The following is a 20,095-nucleotide window of genomic DNA, read 5'->3' as shown; positions in this document are numbered from 1 at the left end:
GAAGTGTTCTGCTGCCGTGGAGCCAGAAGGCAGAGTTTAGACAGGGGAAGTGGTTACACCTGGAAATGTGTGGGTGGAAATAAGGGCCGATGCTAAAACTTTGCATGAAGAATTGGCTGTTTTGCTCTCAGGTGGCTAAGGCAGAAGAAAGTCAGAATACTTTCACTGTGTATCAGCGACCTAAATTTTTATGATGATCTTTTTCCAATCAGAGTTTCACAACTGCTCTAACACTTCAACGTTTTCTGTCTGCTGATGAATGTATTTGATTTTGCATCTGGTGTTTGTTTGTTTACCCCCCTGAATAGTTCTATAGCTGGGTTGCTAAGAGGCAGTGAAACAAATCTGCTTTCAAAGGTATGGTATCCATTTCCTCCTCCTTCTGAATTTGTCCGTTTAAGACAAAGTCTTTGGTCATAGTTTCTCTGCACTGTCAAGCCAAGTATTTGACTCTAGAGGAGGAGGGTAGAAGGATGGAAAGCAGTCCTGCACTAGGGTCTGTTTGACTTTCTGAAGCGCTTGTGTTAGGTCTGCGGTCGAAGATGTGCCTCAGTTTTATAACAGGAATCAGACCCATATACCCACTGTGCCAGAGACTGTGCTAAACACTAGAAATAATTCTTTTTTTTTTGTCTTTTTGCCATTTCATGGGCTGCTCCCACGGCAAATGGAGGTTCCCAGGCTAGAGGTCGAATCAGAGCCGCAGCCACTGGCCTACACCACAGCCACAGCAACGCAGGATCCGAGCCCCCTCTGCAACCTACACCACAGCTCACGGCAACGCCAGATCCTTAACCCACTGAGCAAGGCCAGGGATCGAACCCACAACCTCATGGCTCCTAGTCGGATTCGTTAACCACTGTGCCACGACAGGAACTCCTAGAAATAATTCTTGAACAACCCTAAGGTTGGCTGTTTATCCATGAGGAAACTAAAGGTTAAAGAAGTGAACTAACCTGACCAGTGTCACAGAACTACTCAGTGAAGAAAATAAGATTTGAAAACAAAAACAAAAACAAAAACAAAAACAAAAAAAATGGAGTTCCCGTCGTGGCGCAGTGGTTAACAAATCCGACTAGGAACCATGAGGTTGTGGGTTCGGTCCCTGCCCTTGCTCAGTGGGTTAACGATCTGGCGTTGCCGTGAGCTGTGGTGTAGGTTGCAGACACGGCTCGGATCCCGCGTTGCTGTGGCTCTGGCGTAGGCCCGTGGCTACAGCTCCGATTAGACCCCTAGCCTGGGAACCTCCATATGCCGCGGGAGCGGCCCAAGAAATAGCAACAACAACAAAAGACAAAAAGACAAAAAAAAAGAAAAGAAAATAAGATTTGATCCCATGTGTATCATCCTGCTATTTTTTTTTTATTTGATTTGATTTTTTAAAAAATTCTAATTATGGGATTTTTTGTTTTGTTTTGTTCTGTTTTTTTTTTTTTGCTTTTTTTTATTTATTTTTTTTTGTCTTTTTGCTATTTCTTGGGCCGCTCCCGCGGCATATGGAGGTTCCCAGGCTGGGGGTCGAATCGGAGCTGTAGCCACCGGCCTACGCCAGAGCCACAGCAACGCGGGATCCGAGCCGCATCTGCAGCCTACACCACAGCTCACGGCAACGCCGGATCGTTAACCCACTGAGCAAGGGCAGGGACCGAACCCGCAACCTCATGGTTCCTAGTCAGATTCGTTAACCACTGCACCGAGACGGGAACTCCTGGTTTTTTTTGTTTTTGTTTTTGTTTTTTGGCTTTTTGCCATTTCTGGGGCCGCTCCCATGGCATATGGAGGTTCCCAGGCTAGGGGTCCAATTGGAGCTGTAGCTACCAGCCCCAGCCCCAGCCCCAGCCCCAGCCCCAGCCACAGCAATTCGGGATCTGAGCTGTGTCTGCGACCTACATCACAGCTCATGGCAGCGCCGGTTCCTCAACCCACTGAGCAAGACCAGGGATCGAACCCACAACTCATGGTTCCTAGTCGGATTCGTTAACCACCGAGCCACGATGGGAACTCCCCAAAAATTCTGACTATAGTTGATTTGCATTGTTCCTTCAATCCTGCTGTGCAGCAAAGTGACCTAGTCATACATATAGATAACATTCTTTTTTCATCCTGTCTTCTATCATGTTCTAACCCAAGAGAATGAACATGGTTCCCTGTGCTGTACAGTAGGACCCCATTGCTTTTCCATTCTTTTTTTTTTTTTTTTGTCTTTTTAGGGCCTCACCTGCAGTATATGAAAGTTCCCAGGCTAGGGGTCAAATCGGAGCTGTAGCAGCTGGCCAAAGCAGGATCCGAGCCATGTCTGTGACCCACATCATAGCTCCCAGCAATCGTGGATCCTTAACCCACTGAGGCCAGGGATTGAACCTGTGTCCTCATGGATGCTAGTCAGATTTGTTTCTGCTGAGCCACGACTCAAACTCCTCCATCCTAAATGTAATAGTTTGCAGCTACCAACATCCCACTCCCTCCCCTTCCCCACTTTTATCCTCCTGTATTTAAGTGGAAAATTTGATCCTTAGCTCTGACTTCTCACTGGTAAACCTTTTCACAGCCCCTACCCCTCCATAAGGCTATCTGGCTGAGGAACAGTAGTCAACACTAACTTAATCCGTTGGAGACTGATAAAGTCCCCAGATTGCCATGTCACCGAGGGAGCTATGCCTTTAAAATATACAGGCTATCTGCTGACCAGGGCTCCTCCTCTGGCTCAGAGTGCTTAGTGAGAGCTAGATAACCCCGAGGCATCAACTATCCAGACTGGAAGGCCTGAAGAATTACACACACCCTGCAGCCCCAGGACGGCTAGATGTCTGCCACATAGAGTCTACCGTGAACAGTGCGAGATAAACATTGGTGAAGCCTCTTTCCAGAGTCATCATTTTCCGGACTCCAGGCGGGGCAGGGCAGATAACCCCTCTTATATTTACATTATCTTTGCTTGTTACACTTGCCAGGATTACTGTATCTCTTGGATCACTAGGCCTGCTGAGATTTTAGCTGTCATCCTAACTTTTTGAGCATGGGATAGAATCCAGTGTAATTTACGAAACCATTATTCAGATTGGGTTACTTTTTAATCCCAAACCTAATTCTTTGGGTGTTTTTTTTTTTTAACGGCTGCACTTGCAGCATATGGAAGTTCCCAGGCTAGGGATGGAATCAGAGCTGCACCTGCTAGCCTATGCCACAGCCACAGCAACGCCAGATCCAGGCCGCATCTGGAACCCACACCGCAGCTCGTGACAATACCTGATCCTTAACCCACTGAGCGAGGCCAGGGATCGAACCCACAGCCTCACGGACACCATGTTTGGTTCTTAACCCACTGAGCCACAACGGGAATTCTTGGGTGTTGATTTTTGATTGAGATTTTTATTCCTAAATTCTGGAGAAGTAACCTCAGTGTTTGCAACCTTTATTCTCTCAAGCTTGGTAGCTTTTAGAATCTCCTCTACTTGAAGACTTTAATAGATATGATCAAAACCAGCTTCATAGCTAAAATCCACCACCTATAGCAGTCACTCATTTATTTACATTATATATTTAATAACCAATGGGCAGGCCGTGGAAGTATTTTATGCACCTTTCTGGATGTGTGACATTTTCACATACAATGCCCAGACAGAGAGGAAGAACATCTCTTTAAACCCTAACCTATCCCCACTTTACAAAGATAACGGATGGAAAGATTTCAGGAGAAATGAACGTTTGATTCTTTTCTCAGGCCATAATGGTCTTTTTCCCTTCCTCTTCTAAAAGGAATGAGTTAGTGGAATCTAAAAGAAAGAGACAATGAACTTCTTTGCCGAACAGATACTGACTCACCAACTTGGAAAAACTTGTGGTTTCCAAATAACACAGGTTGGGAGGTGGGGGGATGCACTGAGGGTTTGGGATGGAAATGCTGTAAAATTTGGTTGTGAAGATTGTTGTACACCTATAAATGTAATAAAATTTATTAAGTAATTTTAAAAAGGCAAACCTAAAAAAAATAAAAAATAAATAAAAGGAATGAGTTCATCCTACTCACCAGAATACGTTTCTCTTTGCATCAGAAAGCTTTGTACAGGAGCCCACTGTAGCGAGAGAGCCCTGAAATTCTCAGTAACAGGTTTTCAATTAGGAATGCTTGCTGCAAGGCTAAGTTCATCATTTATTGGTGGGATGTAGTAGAGTGGCATGAGCCATGGGGAATTCTAGGGTCCTTTTCTATATTGGCCACCTTTTTTTTTTCCTTTTTGATGGTACCCGTGGCATGCAGAAGGTCCCAGGCCAGAGATCGAACCTGTGCCACAGCAGTGACGATGCTGGATTCTTAACCTGCTAGGCCACCAGGGAACTCCTAAATTGGCCATTTTTTTCGCCTTGTGCAAAAAACCTGCTTTGCCAATTGCCTGTGAAACTGAAATGATAATGTGTTTGAAAGTGTTTAGAAAACTCTAAAATGTTATATACAACTGTAAGGTGTTACTTCAGAGCAGAGCAGTAAATACTGAAAAAGGCATCAGTTGAAAGCAGTTGATCGCATATTTTTTTCAAGCACCAAACATGAAGTGCTGATGTTTACTGAGCATTTATACCGGGCATGGTTCAAATGTTTTACTTCTATTAACCCAATCTTTTTATATATATTTATGTTTATTTTATTTTTTGTCTTTTTGCCTTTTCTAGGGCCGCTCCCGCAGCACATGGAGGTTCCCAGGCTAGGGGTCTAAGCGGAGCTGTCGCCACCCGCCTACGCCACAGCCACAGCCACATTGGATCTGAGCCGCGTCTGCAAACTATGCCATAGCTCACTGCAATGCCAGGTCCTTAGCCCACTGAGCAAGGCCTCAACCTCATGGTTCCTAGTCGGATTCATTAATCACTGCGCCATGACGGGAACTCTCCCATTAACCTAATCTTTACAGGACCTTAATAGAGTAGATATTTTTGTCCCTACCTTACAGATGAGAAACACTGAATCCTGCCCAAAGTAATATACCAAGGAAATCTACCCAGGTAATACACCTAGTAAGTAATGAGATAAAGCTGGGATGCAAATCCAGGCAACCTGGCTCCAGAGCCCTTACTAACTGAATTGGCGGGAAGCCCAAGACATTTGTTATGCGTGTCTCAAAAGGTTAAATGTTATGTAAGTCTTGAAAGGTTCACATTGTGATGAATAAAGATACACTAAGAAAAAATGAGTATCCCTAAGGATTTGGATTTGGCTCCCTCCCAATGCCTACTCTTCATAGTTTTGGGTCCTACCTTAAATATATAGATCATGTGGTCCTTAAACATATAAAGTCATCCCATACACACCTCCTTCATCAGCAAATGGTGAGAATCAAAGTGGTTGATCATTTAAGATCCAGTAAGATTGAAAACGGTCAAATGAGAGGGTACAGAGGAAAAGCTTTGTAAAGTAAAATGTCAGAGAAGTATTTTATGCTGAAAACTATGATAAAATCAGGAATCAGTTAATATATTTCTAGTAATTTTACTGTTTTTAAAAATTCACCTGCTGGAGTTCCCTTTGTGGCACAGCGGAAGCAAATCTGACTAGCATCCATGAGGACACAGGTTCGATCCCTGCCCTCACTCAGTCTGTTAAGGATCCGGCGTTGCAGTGAGCTATGGCATAGTTTGCAGACGCGGCTCAGATCCAATGTGGCTGTGGCTGTGGCGTAGGCGGGTGGCGACAGCTCCGCTTAGACCCCTAGCCTGGGAACCTCCATGTGCTGCGGGAGCGGCCCTAGAAAAGGCAAAAAGACAAAAAATAAAATAAACATAAATATATATAAAAAGATTGGGTTAATAGAAGTAAAACATTTGAACCATGCCCGGTATAAATGCTCAGTAAACATCAGCACTTCATGTTTGGTGCTTGAAAAAAATATGCGATCAACTGCTTTCAACTGATGCCTTTTTCAGTATTTACTGCTCTGCTCTGAAGTAACACCTTACAGTTGTATATAACATTTTAGAGTTTTCTAAACACTTTCAAACACATTATCATTTCAGTTTCACAGGCAATTGGCAAAGCAGGTTTTTTGCACAAGGCGAAAAAAATGGCCAATTTAGGAGTTCCCTGGTGGCCTAGCAGGTTAAGAATCCAGCATCGTCACTGCTGTGGCACAGGTTCGATCCCTGGCCTGGGACCTTCTGCATGCCACGGGTACCGTCAAAAAGGAAAAAAAAAAAAAAAGGTGGCCAATATAGAAAGGGACCTTAGAATTCCGGCATTGTGGTGGCTATGGCGAAGGCAGGCAGCTGTAACTCTGATTGGACCCCTAGGCTGGGAACCTCCATATACCGAAGGTGCAACCCTAAAAAGCCAAAAAAAAAAGAGAAAAAAAAAGAAATTCACCTGCTAATGGTGATTGAATCTGATTCTCTTCCCTTTTTTTTGGTAAAAACAAAAACAAAACCCACTAGAGTCATTCCATGATGCTTCTACCAGCATCTTTTTTTTTTTTTTTTTTTTGGTTTTTAGGGCTGCACCCTTGGCATATGGAAGTTCCCAGGCTAGGGGTCAAATTAGAGCTACAGCTGCCGGCCCTACACCACAGCCACAACAACGCGAGATCCGAGCTGTGTCTGCGACCTACACCACAGCTCATGGCAATGCCGGATCCTTAACTTACTGAGCAAGACCAGGGCTGGAACCTGCATATTCATGGATCCTAGTTGGGTTCATTGACCACTGAGCCATGAAGGGGACTCCCCAGCACCTTTTCTTCATTAGCATCAATTGGTAGATTTGTGTCTGATTTATCTGGCTTCTCCTTTTATTCATTTCATTTATTTTGTTTTTCCAGTTGTATCTTCAGGTGGCTTAATTTGGCTTCTACTCAGATGATATAAATGTTTGTTTATAGGTTATGAGAGAGAGGGTAAACAGAGCTGAGAGAATGAAAAATTAAAAACCTTCTCTTCCTTCAGGCACTAAGGCAATGGCTTAATTATTTAACAATTTTTTTAAATTGTGAAAGTAACATGACGGTGGAAAAGTAGGAGGCACAGAAAAACTTTAAGTAGACCAAAAACATGAAACATGCTCTTACTTAAATAGAAAATTGAGTACTATATTTTAAACTTAAGATTGATTCATAAATAGTTTTAAGATTGAAATAGAAATATGTCATATAAAATATATTCTTCAATCTTTGAATCCATTGCTTTCAACATATATGTGTCAAGGATTTGTGTCATAGTTTCTTTCACTTTTGACTATTATTGGATATTTAAGATGCCTCCAGTTTTTAAATGATAATAACATCACAGTGAATTTCTTGGTGCATATCTTAAAAGGGATAAATACTCGGAAGTGGAATTATTATTATTATCTTTTTATTTTTATTTTTTTGTCTTTGCCTTTTCTAGGGGCCGCTCCCATGGCGTATGGAGGTTCTCAGGCTAGGAGTCTAATCAGAGCTGTAGCCACCGGCCTACGCCAGAGCCTCAGCAGCTCGGGACCTGAGCCGCCCCTGCGACCTACACCACAGCTCACAGCAACGCCGGATCCTTAACCACTGAGCAAGGCCAGGGATCAAACCCATAACCTCATGGTTCCTAGTCGGATTTGTTAGCCACTGAGCCACGACAGAAACTCCAAGAAGTAGAATTATTGACTCAAGAAGTACAAACATTTTAAAGCTTTTGATATATCTTGCCAAATTGCTTTTGTAAGAAGAGGAATTAATATTTACTTGCAATAGAAATGTACAAAGAAGCTTTTTTTTTAACATATTGGATATTTTCATTTTAAAATATTTACTCGCTTATTTATGGTTTGCCATTGTTTCTGTGTAACACATCTTCATTTATGTTTAACTAATGCTTGATCTTTTTTTTTTCTATAAATGGGACATACTTTGCATGTTTATTGATTAGGTTCTTATACTGATTTCTTATCAAGTTTTATTAGTCCTTTGATTCAAATTTGTGGCAGAAATGTGCAATTACATAGCTTGTATTTACTGATTACATCCTTATAATTTTCTTTATAATTTAGTTTATTACCTCTAAGCTTAGGATGTCATTCCTCATCCATGTAACCATTGAAAAAAAATTAAGTAGACCTACCATGTATTAACAGGAAATGGTGTCCATGTTATATTGTTCAGGGAAAAAAGTAATATCCTACAAAACGAGGTTTAATAATGATCCTATCACTCTCTCTCCACACACACACACACATTTATTTGTTCGCTAATTATTTTTGAATGTCTCCTTTGTGGCAGAGACATACCATTGAACAAAACAGACAAAACCTGAACCATTATGGAACTTGGTTTATTGGAAAGATCAACAAGTAAAAAAAAAAAACCATCAGATAATAAATACAATGTCAGGTAATAGTAAGTGCTTATTAACAGAAGTAGAACAGGGTGAAAGGTGGAGAGTGAATGAGGTTCCTTTTTTATTATTATTACTTAATGAATTTTATTACATTTATAGGTGTACAACAATCATCACAACCAAATTTTATAGTATGTCCACCCCAAACCCTCAGTACATCCCCCCACCCCCCAACCTGTCTCATTTGGAAACCATAAGTTTTTCAAAGTCTGTGAGGCAGTATCTGTTCTGCAAAGAAGTTCATTGTGTCCTTTTTTTAGATTCCACATGTAAGTGATAGCATTTGATGTTGGTGTCTCATTGTCTGACTGACTTCTCTTAGCATGATAATTTCTAGGTCCATCCATGTTGCAAAAATGATGTTATTTCATTCCTTTTAATGGCTGAGTAGGAGTTCCCATCGTGGCGCAGTGGTTAACGAATCCGACTAGGAACCATGAGGTTGCGGGTTCGGTCCCTGCCCTTGCTCAGTGGGTTAACGAATCCGGCGTTGCCGTGAGCTGTGGTGTAGGTTGCAGACTCGGCTCGGATCCTGCGTTGCTGTGGCTCTGGCGTAGGCCGGTGGCTACAGCTCCAATTCAACCCCTAGCCTGGGAACCTCCATATGCCTCGGGAGCGGCCCAAGAAATAGCAACAACAACAACAAAGACAAAAGACAAAAAAAAATGGCTGAGTAATATTCCATTGTGTTTATGTACCACATCTTCTTGATCCACTCCTCTGTCAATAGACATTTAGGTTGTTTCTATGTCTTGGCTATTGCAAAGACTGCTGCAATGAACATTGGAGTACATATGTCTTTTGTTTTTTTTCCTTTCTTTTTTGCCATTTCTTGGGCCACTCCTGCAGCATATGGAGGTTCCCAGGCTAGGGGTTGAATCGGAGCTGCAGCCGCCAGCCTACTGCCAGAGCCACAGCAATGCAGGATCCAAGCCGTGTCTGCAACCTACACCACAGCTCACGGCAATGCGGGATCCTTAACCCACTGAGCAAGGCCAGGAATCAAACCTGCAACCTCATGGTTCCTAGTCAGATTCGAAAACCACTAGGCCATGACGGGAACTCCCATGTGTCTTTTCTTTTTTTGTTGTTTAAATAACTCTGCATCCTTCTGAACTTTATTTATTTATTTATTTGTCTTTTTGCCATTTATTGGGCCGCTCCCTCGGCATATGGAGGTTCCCAGGCTAGGGGTCTGAGCCACGTCTGCAACCTACACCACAGCTCACAGCAAGGCCAGATCCTTAACCCACTGAGCGCAGCCAGGGATTGAACCTTCAACCCCATGGTTCCTAGTCGGATTCGTTAACCACGAGCCACAACGGGAACTCCCCATGTGTCTTTTCGAGTCATGGTTTTCTCTGGATAGATGTCCACTGTAAGTGGGTGCACCAATTTACATTCTTACTAACAGTCTAATAGGGTTCTGTTTTTAACGGGGTTCTTTTGAGTCAGTGGAGAGAGACCTTTCTAAAGTGGCATTAGATCAGAAAGTATTGGAAAAGTAGCAATATAATATTATATATAAGCATATGGATAGAAAAATACCAAAGTTCTGTTGTATTCCCCTTCTCAGGGAATATTACCAGTGGCTCTTTTGTTACTCAGACAAAACCAGCAAAGCATCCTATCCCAGACTTCTCCTTTATTCCCCATATCTAGTTAATCACATTTTTGCCACCTATATACGTCTAAATTTCTTTTCTACTCACTGTTTTCTTCTCTTCGGCCCTTGTCAGTTTTTGAAAAGATATATGGGTTCATTTTTATGTGCCACATAGTGCACAGTTAAAATATATAATGCATGAGAGCTAACTTGGTGGGGCTTCCACTGGCCAAATTGGGGACAGTGTGACATGAAAATAGATGTTGATAGTAATTTGGATGATCAAATAGGAATCCATGAGATCACACTGATGCAAAGAAAATAATTTTAAAAAAGGAGAAAGGAGGGAGTTCTGGTTGTGGTGCAGCAGAAACGAATCCAACTAGTATCCATGAGGATGTGGGTTCGATCCCTGTCCTCCATCAGTGGGTTGGGGATCCCACGTTGCTGTGGCTGTGGTGTAGGCTGGCAGCTGCAGCTCCGATTTGACCCCTAGCCTGGGAATTTCCACCTTCTGAGAGTACAGCCCTAAAAAGAAAAAAAAAAAAAACAAGAAAGGAGAAAAGGTTTTCCTCATAGTAGAACTGCAGCTAATGTGGAAAGAATGATGGAAATGAAAAAAAATCAGGAGATCCTATTATGGCCTAGCGGAAATGAATCTGACTAGTGTCCATGAGAACGCAGGTTCAATCCCTGGCCTTGCTCAGTGGGTTAAGGACCAGGCATTGCTGTGAGCTGTGGCGTTGGCCGGCAGCTGCAGCTCCAATTCCACCCCTAGCCTGGGAACCTCCTTATGCTGCGGGTGTAGCCCTAAAGAGACAAAACAAAACAAAAGAAACCAGTGCGTGAAAGTAGGATGAGAAATGGGATATGTACATAATTTCAAAGTACCAGGCCACACAAGATACTCTGATGATAAAGAGAAAAATAGTAACTCTGCAGTGGAGAATTCTGTCAGACACTGCGTTAACCACATGAAGTGAAACTCCCCATTACCAGGACCCCTGGACACCACATGTTCCCATGTATTGCATCGAGGACAGAACAGTACTTCTCTAGTATTTTTACCAAAAATATACAACCTAGATCTAAATATCAGGGAACAACAGAGGCTACCAAATCAGGGGCTGTCTTCAAAATAATTGTCCTGTACTCTTTAAAAATATCGACATCATGAAAGAAGATTGAAAAACTCCTAGATTTGTTCGTTCAGTAGCCACCACTGAGTGGCAATGTATCAAGCACAGGATGAAGCAAAAACAATTGAAATGTGTCCTCAAGGAATTGATAGCCTACGTGAGATAAGCCAGAGAGAAAAAGAGAGAAGTAATGAGAATGATAAAGCCAATGTAGTAAATATTCACATTTGGGGGGGAGTTCCAGATGTGGCACAGTAAGTTAGGAATCTGACTGCAGCGGCTCAGATTGATGTGGAGATGCAGGTTCAGTCACTGGCCCGGTGCAGTGGGTTAAAAAGATCAGCTGTGGCTTGGATTTAGTCCCTGGCCTGGGAACTTCCATATGCAGTGGGTGCAGCCATTAAAAAACAAAACAAACAAAACCAACATTTGAGGAATGTAGGTGATGGGAATTCATTTATTGTTTTTGCAGCGTTCCAGGATCTATGAAATTATTTCAAAATAAAATTAAAAATGTACTGTAAAAACAATTAGAAAGACAAAAAGAAATTAGAGTGTAATAGAAAATTTCAACAAACCAGTGTTTTATAGACAACTTACAAAACGTGTACCTATATTAGGCCACGAAGGAAAATCTCAGCAAATTCCATCAAGCACAGAAATGTACATGCCACACTCACAGACTCAAAGCACTAAAACAAGTAAAAATATAAAGTTTAAAATCCCAAACTGCCTAGATAATCTCAATCAACTCTGTCTTGACTATAGGGGAATCGAAGAAGAAATACTATACTTTCAAACTTTTTAGACTAGAATAGTAGTGAATAAAATATATGGGATGTGGCCTAAACTATAGGCAAGGGAAAATCCCTTGCCAAGGTAAAAACTAATATTTGGAATTCCCTGGTGGCTCAACCAGTTAAGGATCCAGCATTGTCACTACTGTGGCTCTGGTTCAGTGCCTGGCCTGAGAACTTCCACATGTCATGGGCGAAGCCAAAAAAAAAAAAGCTTATTATTATTTTGCTTTTTAGGGCCACATCTGTGGCATATGGAGGTTCCCAGGCTAGGGGTCAAATCAGAGCTACAGTTGCCGGCCTACACCACAGCAACTCGGGATCTGAGCCTCATTTTGACCTACACCACAGCCACAGCAACGCCAGATCCTTAACCCACTGAGCATGGCCAGGGATCGAGCCGGAAACTTCATGGTCCCTAGTCAGATTCGTTTCTGCTGTGCCATGACAGGAACTCCAAAAAAAAGTATTATTATCATTAAGTAATAAAGGCGTTCCCCTTGTGGTGTAGGCAGCAGTTACAGCTCCGATTCCACCCCTAGCCTGGGAACTTCCATATGCTGCAGGTGCAGCTCTAAAAAACAAAAGAAAAAGACAAAGAATAAAAATAAACAAATCATATACTGTTCTAGAAGTTAGAACAAAAATACCAGAAGCCCAGGAGGAAGACCGCGGTGCCCTCCCTCTGCTCTCACAGTGCTCCATAATGCTGTTGATGGAGCAGTTTAGGAAGCCAGTACCAGTACCCACTGCTGCTTTGCAGAGGTGGACAGGACTATCCCTTTGTGGAATTTACGGGGGGGGGGGGGGGTGTATGTGTGTGATGTACATGAGAGAGGAAATATCAGATGTTAAATTACAGTTCCAGGAATTCCTTGAAGGTTATGAAGAAGTACAAATTGCTATTCAGGATTGCGTTGAGTCATTGAACAGTTCCCTCTATTGTCCCTGCCTCCTTCCTGTCTTAATCTGATTTTCTCCCTCTTTTCCTGGGTCTCTCCCTCTCTTACTTTTTTTTTTTTTTTCTCCTCTTGCTTTTTCTCTTTTCCTCTCTCTCAGGTCCCTGAAGACATAATGTTTTGTTTATTTTTGCCTTATCCTGAGCTTGGTGCTCTGCTTGATACTTTGACCCTCAATGGTGGTGAATGAATGAATGAATTGAATCCCATAAGCTATTAGTAAGTGGACACTCGGCCAGACAACCTGTAGGTTACCATATGAGTTACGCTATTTATAGAAAACAACCTAGAAGAGAATCTAGGAACTATATAATATAGAGAGAATACAAACTAACCACTAAATACAGCTTAGACAAGCTAGTAGGCAGTATTCGGTTAATTGAAATTCTATGAAGGGTAGGTTGTAAGGGGAAAATCATGCCTAACTCACCTTTTGAGTGCTTGAGTGGGAGATTTCACTGTAAGTAGTTAGGGAGATCAGCAGATGCAGTTTATTTTGATTTTTCACAGACTTTTGATAAAGGTTCACATCTGGGGCCCACATTAGGATGGGGAATGCAAAACATCAAAGGAAAAGCTGAGGAATGTAGGAAAAAGTGGTAAGAAAAGAGCTGGAAGTAACAGGTAAGGGCTAAACTAGGGATGCCTTGCAAGCCATGGCTAAGGACTACCACTTTTATTGTATTGCTTTTGGAAGGTTTTGAGAATGTCATCTGATTTGTAGCTGTAAAGGATCTGGTTGCTTGGAAAATAGACTATAACAGAATAAGGGTGGAACATCAAGACTAAGTAGAAGGGGAGTTCCTGTTGTGGCTCAGCAGAAATGAATCTGACTAGTGTCCATGAGGACGCAGGTTCGACCCCTGGCCTTGCTTGGTGGGTTAAGGATCCCGTGTTGCCATGAGCTGTGGTGTAGGTGGCAGATGCAGCTGGGATCTGGCGTTGCTGTGGCTGTGGCGTAGGCCTGCGGCTACAGCTCCAATTCCTCCCTTAGCCAGGGAACTTCCATATGTCTCTGGTGCGGCCCTACAAAGACAAAAAATAAAAATAAAATAAGTAAAAGGCTCTCTCGAAGTAGGTGATGGTGACCTGGACGATGACAATAATAGCAATGATAGTGATGAGAAGTGTTTAATCTAGAGTAAATGTTAAGGTAGTGGAAACAAATTTACTGGTGATTGGCTGTGTGGTGTGAGAAAAACAGAGTCAAGGGTGACCTAAAAGGTTTTGGCCTGAGCCGCTGAATGAATACCTTCATTCTGGTCTCCCTGCCTTATTGTCTTTTAGGGGAGGGACTGTTTCATGGAGGTTATCTTTGAAGGGCGGGGAGATTAGTTAGGAGACTACTGCCATCGTTCTTGAAAGTTGAAAGGGGACTGAACTTGGGCAGAGGCTGTTAAGTATGGAGAGGCTGAATAGAAAGATTTGAGAGACATTTCAGAAGGAAAAATAACTACTTAGGGAAAGTTTGGGGTTGGAGTGTTGTGGTGCAGTGGAAATGAACCCAACAAGTACCCATGAGGATGCTGGTTCAATCCCTGGCCTTGCCTAGTCGGTTAAGGATCCGGTGTTGCTGTGAGCTGTGGTGTAGGTTGCACATGTGGCTGGGATCTTGCATGGCTGTGGCTGTGGCTTTGGTGTAGGCCGGCAGCTGCAGTTCTGATTCGTCCCCTAGCCTGGGAACCTCCATATGCTGCAGGTGCAGCCCTAAAAAGCAAAAAAAGGAAAAGTTCAGGGTTTTTCAATAAATCGAAGATAGAACTTTTTTTCCCAGGAATTCCATCTATTGATATATATGCTACAAGGGGTTGCCTGAGACCTGTTTTTACATAGGCCTAGAGGTAAGCTATGTCTTTTACATTCTTAAAGGACTTTTTAAAAAGGGAGTAGGTGTGTAGGATATGTAACAGAGACCATTTGTGGCCCTCAAAACTTAAAATATTTGCTGTCTGGTCCTTAGCAGTGTAAGTTTGCCAACCTATGGTGTAGATCAGTGGTTTTTGTCTTTTTAGGGCTGTACCGATGGCATAAGGAAGTTCCCAGGTCAGGGATCGAAGAGGAGCTACAGCTACCAGCCTACACCACAGCCACAGGAATGCAGGATCCAAGCCCCATCTTGGACCTATACCACAGCTCATGGCAACACTGGATCCTTAACCCACTGAGTGAGGCCAGGGATCGAACCCACATCCTCATGGATCCTCATGTGGTTCATTACCTCTGAGCCACAACGGGAACTCCAGATCAGTGCTTTTTTTTTTTTTTTGTCTTTTTGCCATTTCTTGGGCCGCTCCTGCAGCATATGGAGGTTCCCAGGCTAGGGGTCGAATCGGAGCTGTAGCTGCTGGCCTACGCCAGAGCCGCGCCACGACGGGAACTCCTCCAGTGGTTTTTTTTTTTTTTTTTTTAAGTGTGGTTCCTAGAGCAGCAGCAGAAGCACTTGGGAACTTGTTAGGAATGCAGATTCTCAGGCTTCGACACAGACTTGCTGAATCAAAAACCCTGGGAGTGGGGCCCAGCAGTCTGTTTAACAAGTTCTCCAGGTTATTCTGATGCATGTTAATTTCTGAGACTCACTGTTCTAGAGAAATTTTTGTACCTGGTGGAGAATAAGTGTTGGAGTTCCTGCCATGGTCCAGTGGGATAAGAATCCGACTGCAGTGGTTTGGATTGCTGCAGAGCCTTGGGATCACCCACCTGGCGCAGTGGATTCAGGGATCTGGCATTGCTGCAGCTGTGGCATAGGTCACAACTGTGGCTCAGATTCAGTCCCTGGCCTGGCAACTTCCACTTGCCCTGTATAGAGCCATACATTTAAAAAAAAATAAGAATAAAAAAGGAATAACAGTGTTGTGCCTAAGAGCTTCAAACTGGAAATAATAGAAATGTCAGTCAGCAGAAGAGGTAAGTTGTGACTATTAATACAGTGAGAATATTCTCTAGTTTGTGGTTAAGGGCATGGAGTGTGAAGGCAGACTGCTTGTGTTTTGAGTCCCAGCTCCACCAGAGTAGTAACCGTGGCTTTGGGCAAATGACTTGACCTACCTAAGCCTCTGTTTCCTCATGTGTAAAACGGGCATAAAAATAGTAACCACTTTATAGGGTTATTGTGAGGACTGAACAAAGTAGAAGAATGGCTGGTACCTAAATATTAGCTTTGAAGGGCAATCTGCATGTAACATATTGTGATGCTTTAAGGAAAAACATGTTGAAGTTCATGTCAAAGGTCATCTCATAAAAGTGACAGTCTGCTCGTATATTTTGCTTGTAACTGAATGATTGACCAGCCTAAGGTAAAAGCAGTGTAAATTTTGGAGTTTCATATGTTGGCATTGCCCAGTATACCTGTTTTCACTTGTGAAAAATACCTTAAAATTGCTCTAATAGGATTGTGAAGAAAATTGGTGAAATATACGTGCCCTCATTTTGTTTGATACATAGGCATTTAATAAATGTGTTCTCTTTTCTTTCCTAATTGCCTTTTATCTCTTTCACCATTTCCTCAGTCCTCCCTTCCAAAATTCCTCGGCTGTGTTGATACTCCCTGAGAAACATTGGCAGAAGGAGGAGCAAAGTGGCTTCCCTGACTGTTAGGAGGTTTGGCTTTTTCCGTGAATCAAGGTCAAGAGTCAATGTCTAGTGTTTTCCCAGCTATGCCCCCGGGGCCAAGTCTGGACCTAGATCTAGGACAAGGCTGTAATCCTGATATCTCCTGGGATTTCAGCCTTTCAGCTGCTTTAGCACGTAAAATGCTTGGTGTGAATTTAGCAAGGCCTAAATACTGACAGTCACACAAAGAAACAGATTTTTCTCTGTGGAGGCCACGTCATATTTTTAAAAAAATAACATCCCAGTACTTGGCACCCGGTAGGCCCCATAATATATATTGCACTGAGTTTGTCTTAATGGCCTGATCTTCTCGGTGGAGTTTAAGACTCTCCATTTCCTTTCACCATTTCCTAGGCTGAATTTAGGGAGCCACCAGTTGAAACCACCGGCTGCATTTTAAGCTCTCAGAGCAGCAACCTGCAGACACATAGTGCAGAGAGAAAAATCACTAAATTCCCTTCTTCTTAACAGTAATAATCAAAAAGGACCAGACAGATCGGTCTCCAAAAGTCAGCGCAAAAGGGACAACGCTGCAGCGACCGGGCGCCTCTTCGGTCGCGATCTCAAAGGGCGACGAGGCCGGGGCCCTGGGCAGGAGAAAGGCAGCCTCCTTGTGACGTCAAATCAGCGGACTCTCGCCGAGGCTTCAGGCCGGTTCCGGTTCCCCGGCTTTCCGGGCGCGAGAGTACGTGAGCGCGGCGGCGTTCTGCGCGTGCTCCGCAGAGGGACGCGAGAAGGTTGGGTCCTGCTCGCGGAGGAGATGCGTGATTGGCTGAAGCTGTGCTGGGGGGTTCCCCAGCCCTTTCGGCAGGGGTAAAACAATAAGAGGGGGCGGCGGCAAAGGGGGCGGGACGTCCGTGTTCCTTGTCGCTCGCCGCAGCGCCTGGAGCCCGGGAAGAGGTGGTTGTAAGGGGAACGAGCTCGCGGCTCTCCGGCTTCCGAGGCTTGAGGTTTGTCGAAGGGAGGGGGCGGCGAGCGAGAAGAATCCGCTGCAGCCGGTCCTCGGCGACTCACCCGCTGACCTCCGCGCGACGTACCCGCCGCCGCTGTTAGTTGGAGGTGTGTACGGGGGCCGGGAAGGGCAGTCGGTGTGGTGGTCGGAAGGGGATCTTCCCGGCGCGCGCCACGGCTCGAGGCAACCGTCCTGTGCTTGTGCCCCGGTGTCGGAGGTGCAGCGGCAGAGAGGGACATTGTTCTTGCCGACTGCCTACGCTGTGTGTGCGAGCGAGAAGCCGGGCCTTTCCTCTTAGGTGAGGGATGGGAGGCCGCGTGGGAAGGGAGGTGACCGGCCCGCGTCGTGCGGACAGGGGGCTGCGAGGGCACAGGTGGGGCCGGGGCTGGTTGGGGATGAGGCGGCGAGCTGGGGGACGGGAGGCAGCGGCTTCTAAAGGCGCGCTGACGGAGGCTTCGGATGGGCAGTGGGGGAGTGGGCTTTCCCGAGATGTTTTCCGGTACGGAACCCACCAGCTCGGTCTCCGATGCTCCTGCGGCTCTTATTCCCGGTTCTTTGGAGCGGGGAGGCCGTCGCCGCCCCGCCCGTGGGGGAGGGGAAAAGAGGCTGTGTCGGCAGAGGCTGAAGCGACGCAGATGCGAAAGTAGCGGCCTCCGGGCACCATTTCTGTGCGCGGAAGCAGAATCCGGGTCTGAAGGCAGCCGCCGCTTTGCTTACCCAGTACCTGGTGTTCCGCGGTCTCTGACCGCCCTCGGGTTTATCCCCGAGGAGTTCAGAAGCTGAGGCTATATATAACGTACGCCTTCTCCCTGCCCTTTCTATGCGGGAGATCTCTTACTGACCCAGGAATAGAAGAGATGTTTCAGTGCTTTGGGGAGTGGGTTTTTTCTTCTTGCCCCATCTCTTCTTGGGGAGGGTGGGAAAGATAGGGAAGGGGAGGAGCTAGCGTCGCTAGATTGTGTTAATTTTGTTGGTCGAGTCTGATCGAATTTTACCTGCATCTCTAAAAGCGGATTTCTTAAGATGGCCCTAGCCGCTTTGGGGCGTATATAAATTTGCATCTCCAATTTTCCGCATAGATCAATTGTTTTCCTTCGAAGGTGTGCCCAATTTCTTAACAGATTTTATTTGGAGGGGCAGTATCTTTCCTCGCAAGCAAAAAGCACACACACGTGCACCGAAGCTGAAGTAATAAAGTTGTTCCCTCTTTCCTCCCTCATGATTGTTATATTAACTTGTGTTAAAATATTGGTTTTAACACTTCGTGCTGGTCTTCCTTAGCATTGCCTGTACCTGGATCTTTGAACCATTAACTGCAGTTAGGGAGCCCCGTCTGCTAGAGGGGAAGAAGATGGGAATTCCTAGTCCAGCTCCATATTTGGCAGTTAATATAGCCTTAGGCATGCGAACAAAGTTTCTGAGTAAACACTTGGCCTTTTTAGTATCCAGTGGTCTTTTTGATGTCCAAAATTCCTGGTCTCAGAAAATAGACGATATGATTAGTTTGAACTTGGTATAACAGAATTGTGTTGTTTCTTCGGTGATATCTTCCCATTTTCTTGAATATTTAGGATTGGTCATGTGTATCCTTGTGTTATGATTTTTATCTCTAGAGACTTGTTTAATTCTGAAAGGTTATCAAGGAATCGTAGGGTGGATAAGGACCTCAAATGGATTGCTTACTATTTGAATTGTTCTAGAGTTCAGGTTAGTGAATATTCAGGAGCTGAAGTATATGTCAGTGGTGGAAAAGTAGCAAGAGGAAAGAACTAGAATGCTTGTGGGATGGATGGGGATCAGAAACATAGGGAAGGGCAAGAAAATGTCTTTATAAGTGGGATGGTCAAATTAAGTGAGTATTAGCAGGTGAGCAGTTGAATTGGCAGCAGACAACTCTAGTTTGAATAGTATTGGCACTAGAGGTAGTAGGATATGTTCATTATCCCTATTTCATTTATGAGAGAAAATTTCGGTGAATCTATATACCGATCTATAAATAATGAGTAGCGTCTAAATTAACAGTTTCCTTGTCCTGAGGAATTAGGCTATTGACTACAAATTATCAGGATTGAAATGCTTTCCTAGATTGCTTTAAATAAGACTCTCCCACATATACTGAGTGGGTGTGGAGGTGAGGAATGACTCCTTTTCAAGGTTGATTTTGATAGGTACAAACTTAAAGGTGTTTCTGTAATTAAATTCAGCACAGTTCACTTGACCAACGAGACTTACTCTCCACAGGGCAACACTTTAGAGCCGACAGAACGAACAGGTTCTATCTCCCAGAACCCTGGACTGGCTTCAGAAGGAGTAGAATCAGTTTCTTGATGGCTCTTCCTCAGCTTATTTTTATCTTTTATTTTATCCTGTGTTGATACACCATTGTAGTTGTGTTGGGATGACTCTTGTGGATTTCCTTTTTATGTTACTGTTTTCTCCTTTTAGCTCTTGCCTACATTATCAAGTAAGTTAACAGTTGGACTTAAAATTTTTTTTATATTCTTGCATCCCTGGCTGTTCTTCAAAAGCTGTTTTTAAACAGGTGCAATGAAAACGTCACTTGAGGCAGGAGACCTGATTTCAGATTCTGTAACTGTAACTGAGGGGCTTTGAACTTCTTTCCTGAGGCTATCTCAGAACCTAGTTTCATTTTCTGTCGATGAACCTAACACCCTATTTCAAGGAGA

The 20,095-nt window shown here is 43.9% G+C and overlaps 1 protein-coding gene across 7 annotated transcripts in view; it reads left to right on the top strand.

The window, feature by feature from the left end:
* G3BP2 (G3BP stress granule assembly factor 2) overlaps window positions 1-20,095 on the top strand; it is an 86,760-nt gene that overhangs the window by 40,354 nt on the left and 26,311 nt on the right. For 2 of the 7 annotated variants that reach the window (XM_047799354.1, XM_047799357.1), the window contains exon 1: window positions 17,283-17,515. The exons of 1 other annotated variant lie outside the window; for it this stretch is intronic. The gene's annotated coding sequence lies outside the window, so the exon portion shown is untranslated. Of the gene's footprint in view, window positions 1-17,282; window positions 17,516-17,548; window positions 17,707-20,095 lie in introns of those variants that run through there. 4 more of the 7 variants (XM_047799359.1, XM_047799360.1, XM_047799361.1 and 1 more) reach the window with 4 other exon arrangements.

The sequence above is a fragment of the Phacochoerus africanus genome, chromosome 10 (assembly GCF_016906955.1).
Source record: "Phacochoerus africanus isolate WHEZ1 chromosome 10, ROS_Pafr_v1, whole genome shotgun sequence".
Lineage (NCBI taxonomy): Eukaryota > Metazoa > Chordata > Mammalia > Artiodactyla > Suidae > Phacochoerus > Phacochoerus africanus.
Note: the sequence above shows the minus strand (reverse complement) of the source record. Positions and strands in the feature narration are given on the sequence as shown.